This window comes from Malania oleifera, chromosome 7 (assembly GCF_029873635.1).
Source record: "Malania oleifera isolate guangnan ecotype guangnan chromosome 7, ASM2987363v1, whole genome shotgun sequence".
NCBI lineage: Eukaryota > Viridiplantae > Streptophyta > Magnoliopsida > Santalales > Ximeniaceae > Malania > Malania oleifera.
The window spans coordinates 39,029,091-39,034,343 of NC_080423.1; the positions used below are offsets into that span (position 1 = coordinate 39,029,091).

Here is a 5,253-nt window from a genome sequence, read left to right on the forward strand (position 1 = left end):
AAGGCTTGCAGTAGTTTTTGTGTTTGGTGTTGTGGGAAGGCCTTGTTGGAAGCATAGGGCATAGTCTCAGGTTATTGCATCTACAATTGAATCAGGGTTGATGGTAGAAGCTAAAGCTGACATCGGCAAGTTCTAACGACATTGCTTGGACTTGGTGTTTGTCTCTAGTTTCTAGACGGGAGGTGGTCACAACTTAATGTCCCAAGTTCAAGGTGGAGTAGCGGGTTCATGTTTTCGATTTCTCCAAAGGGGCATATGTTCGCCAAGGTGGAGATTGTTATGAATTGTGGCTCACATACTAAGTGGATAGCATACACAAAATGGAAAACATAAAGGGAATCAAGCAGCAGTAGAGGAAACCATCGATGGTAAGGCTCTAATCGTCGACGATTTGGCTAAAGACACCCAATGCATATTTCAAATTTTGAATAGGGAACGTTAGTATGGTTAGGGTTTTGAGGGAAAACCTCTGGGAACTCTATATATATATATATATATATATATATATATATATCATATCTGATATATTTACAGTGATGGTTGATAGTTGTTGAGTGTTTTTTTGAGAGAATTATATTGTTCTTGTAATTTACACAAGAATAGATTTACGCTTTGTTTACATTCAAGTGCAATTTAAATAAAAGTCATGTTTTTAATTGTGTCTTTTAATACCTTGTCTTTATTTTCATGCTCCAAGAGTAGCTAGTTTAGTTTGATTCTTTGGTTGTGATGAAACCCTAAGCTAAGTACGACATAGCTAGGATTAGGGCAATTATGCATAATAGGGTTGGTGCTAAATCGTAATCCATGTTCGCTAGATAGGATATACTTTGTCTCTCGATCGTGCTTCAGACAATTGGTGCGACCTTACTACCCTATGACACTCGAGTGGATTACACTAAAAATGAATCATGTTCGTTGGATAGTGAATACTTTGTTGTCCTGATCGTGCTCCGGACGATTGGTGCGAACCTTGCTACCCTATGCCACTCGAGTGAATGACTTATATTTGACACCCTATTATGGAATAATTGACCGAACCTAGTTATAGCTTAGTAAAGACTAGGGTGGATTCATAATCGGGGAATTGCCTTTCCATAAAGTATTTTCATTCATTTAATTGTTTTTGTACATTAGTCCACAAACCAAATTTCCATCTTTTCATTTTTGTTCAAAACATAGTTAACTATATTAAAATTAGTGCACCGCTGCACCAGAGTCCCTGAGATCGACACCCGACTCACTCCTCATTCTATTGAACTTGGGATTAATTAGGTTATAAATATTATCTTTAGTAGTTAAAGACCTAAGTCTTAGCAAGCCTACCAAATTTTGGCGTCGTTACTAGGGACTCAGTTGCAGTAGTGAGCCAATTTTTAGTGTAGTTTATTGCATGATTTTTTTTTATTTTTTATTTTTTTTATTATTGTTTCCTATTTGAAGGCTTGATTGTGTGTTGAATTTGTATATATTGGGTTTGCGCTCTTTGGATACTGAGTTAGTGCCTATAGACCCTGAGATTGAGAGATATTGTAGGTCAATTAGGAAATCCACTTCTAGTCCAGAGTTAGCCGAGTTTTCTGAGCCTAAAGTTATGGCTGAACCTCGAATGGTTCCCGCTTTCCATGAGCAAAATCAAAACTTGAAACCTTTTGCTCCCCGTCAACTTGCGGTGAAGGAGCAACCTCTTCGGTCCTTAAGGGACTATCTCACACCCAATGCATACACTTCACCATCTTGCATCTGGTTCCCGGATGTCGAGGCGGTGCAATTTGAAATCAAGACTTCCACCATCTGATGCTCCCCAACTTCTTTAGGAATTCAATGGAAAATCAATACAAGCATCTTGAGGAGTTTCTTGAAATTTGTTCCAACATCCGTATATCTCACTTTGGTGATGATGCCCTCCATCTAGGGCTATTTCCATTCTCTTTGAAGGACAAAGCCAAATATTGGTTGAATTCCTTATAGCCAAACTCTGTGACCAACTAGGCCACCATGCAATACGAAAACCTGAAAAAGTACTTCCCTATTGGGAAGACTAACTAGCTTAGGAAGGCAATTACTAGTTTCTCCCAAATAGTTGGTGAATAATTTTTCGAGACATGGGAATGCTTTTGGGACCTCTTGCGTAAATGCCCACATCACTAAGTCCCTAGATGGAAATTAGTTCAAACCTTCTATGAGGGGTTAACTGAGCGTGATAGTGCCATGGTAGATGTATTATGTGGAGGTACTTTCCTCACAAAGCATGACATTGAGGCTTCGACTCTATTTGAGACCCTCGCCAAGAATTCTCAGTAGCATACTATTGCTGCTTGTAGACCATCTAAACTTTCCTCTTCCCATCCTAAGAGAGTCTATGAGTTAGCCGTCAGTCATGACCTTGCACCCACCCTACACACCATTGTGAAGAAACTAGATCAGTTTTTGTCCTTAAGACAACAACCTCAGTCAGTAGCGTGTGCATAAGTGTGGGTCATCTGCCATGATCCCTTTCACACCTGCTATAATTGCTCTCATGCACCTCCCACACATGAGTTTGTGCAAGAGAAAGTTAAGGCCACCTATAATTGGTACGACATGTCATCCAATGATCCATACTCTAACAAGTACAATCCCTGGTGGAGTAAACATCCTAACTTCTTCTGGAGGCCACATGCTCTGGGATTCCATCCCAAAAACCTTAGCAATCACCCACTGCTCCACCTCCTCAACCATACCAAGCTCCTGAAAATCCTTCCATGACTACCCCTCGACAATTCGCCTATCAACAACCATCTCCTCCTCAGCCTCAATATGACAGATCTTTTCAGGAGATGGTATTGAATGCCCTTAAGGGTATCAAGGCTAATTGTCAAGTTGATCGAAAATTAATCCATTCCCACTCTTAGTCCATAGCAAAGCTAGAGGCCACCATAGGACAGCTAGCTAAATCTTTGAGTATGAGGGATGAGGATAAGTTGTCAAGTCATCCCCTCGTTAACCCGAAAGGCTAGTACGGGATAAAGAGTGAGTCAATTGCTAGTCATACAACATATCATGAGCAAGACTAGGTTGTGACCATTCTTAGGAGTGGTAGAGAGGTAGATAATAGGGTCATGGAGAAGCTAGACCAAGGTAAGGGTAAGGAGAAGATGCGGGTAGAGCCTAGTGGTGAATCATGCATCCCCTCCTCCTCCAATCTGATGAGCAATCCCCGAGATTCCCACTGCCTCCGTTGATTAAGTATTGCCCCACTATATATCTGCAGTGCCATTCCTTATAGCTCTTTAGGCACATTTAAAGCCTAAGAAGGAAGAAATTGAAGAGTCAATGATGGATACCTTTAGGCAAGTAAAGATCAATCTTCCTCTCTTAGATGCCATCAAGCAAGTGTCTACTTATGCCAAGTTCCTCAATGAATTATGCACCTAAAAGTGCAAATCTAAGGTGCACTTGAACAAAAGAGTTTGATTAACTGAGCATGTGAGCTCAATTCTTTTAGGTTCTATTCCCCCAAAACTTAAGGACCTCGGCACAGCCACCATCTCATGTGTAATGGGCAATTACACTATTGATAGGGCCTTTTTAGAATTAGGAGTGAGTGTGAACCTACTTCCCTACTTAGTCTACAAATAATTCAGTGTAGGAGAGCTTAAGCCTACCCCTTGATCACCTTGATTTTTGTTGATCGATCTGTAAAAAGCCCTTGGGGTGTTGTCGAGGATGTCTTAGTAAAGGTCGATAGGTTCTTTTACCCTGTTGATTTCATTGTTTTAGACATGAAACTTACCAACCCAACCAAATATTCGAACCCTGTCCTTTTAAGTCGACTATTCTTAGCTACGGCTAATGCTTGTATTCACTATCGGACTAGGATCATGGATGTACCCTTCGGAAACATGAAACTTCGGCTGAATGTGTTTCACGCCTCCCAATACACATCGTATGACGTCCAATCTGTGGACGTGGACATGATTAAGGAAGGTTTTGAAGAGGTTGTCCCATTGATTCTTTCAAAGGATCCCCTTGAGGCTATGTTGCAGCCTCCAACCTAGAGAATAGGATTTGGGCATGTGAAAAGAGGGCTAGTAAGGGACTAGTGGAGGAACTTCCTATTATCGAACCCGGGTGAGTTTGACATGAGCTTTCATTATGTCTAGCTGAAGAATGGTAAACTTAGCACTTCTAGGAGGCAATCGACTTATTTTTCTTATTTTGATTTTCTTTTGAGTTTTTAGGGTGCACATTGTAGGGTTTGTTAGAGTTTAGAGTCCTTAAAGTAGGTCTTAGGATAGTATCTCCTTGTAGGGTACAACTAAGGTTTCCTTGGTTGTGACCAAGTCCACCCCTCATGGTCTTGAGTTAGTAAAATGTAGCATTTTTCATAGAATGGTTCTATCAAGGTGTAACCAGCACTATGGTAGTGAGACTTAGTCAAACCTCTAGTGACTGTTAACCTTCTAAATTCTAGAAGTGCTCGACCAAGGTGCGACTATCACTGTGGCAAATGCGACCTAGTCGAGCCTTTGGTGACTATTAACCTTTTGAATTCTAGAGGTGCTCCACCAAGGCACGATCAGCATTTCATTGAGGAGCGACCTGGTCGAAGTCCACTTTTCTTAACTCAATTGGGGGTGCAACTAGGGCGCAACCAGGCTAACTGATGGTGCAACCTAGTTGAACCTATAAAAACTTGTTTTAAATCCTCTCTTCCTGCGAAGCCCTAACTCACTTCTCTCTTGTATTCTTGCCTCCCACCTCGTCGCACCATCTCTGACCTAGTCACCCCAGCATCCCCAGCCTCCGGCGAACCTCCGATGACCAGGCCTAGCTCTTTTCCTCCATTCCTTGAGCGAGATTCCTCTTCCTGCGCTTCTAGGGTTTGTCCTGAGGTTGTGTCCCTTCATCTTCCATCATCGTGGTTGTATCTCTTCCCCTTCTCCACATTTCCTCTTCCTTTTTGGCTATATATCTCCTTGTCCTCTCCCTTCGCAACATCCTTCACATATCCATCTGTCATTTAGAGATCATGCCTCGCCATTCAGATTCTTGGTCATCGCTAGCCGTCGCCAAGTGGAATAGAGTCGAAAATCAACCGAGGGATGAGTCTTCATCTAGATCTGACCGAATTCCACCTATTTAGTAGAAGAAGAAGAAGAAGAAGAAGAAGAAGAAGAAGAGTCGGGAGATACAGAAATAGTAGAGGACTTAGAGGATGACCGTTAAATACTATGATTTCCAGCTTGTTGGCCAAACGAGGCTTTTCAA

The 5,253-nt window shown here is 41.7% G+C and overlaps 1 non-coding gene across 1 annotated transcript; it reads right to left on the reverse strand.

Moving 5' to 3' along the window:
* Nucleotides 1-2,047: 2,047 nt before the first annotated feature.
* LOC131161062 (small nucleolar RNA R71) lies at nt 2,048-2,153 on the reverse strand. Its single transcript, XR_009138223.1, has one exon. It is a non-coding gene; the product is annotated as a small nucleolar RNA R71 (small nucleolar RNA).
* Nucleotides 2,154-5,253: the final 3,100 nt, after the last annotated feature.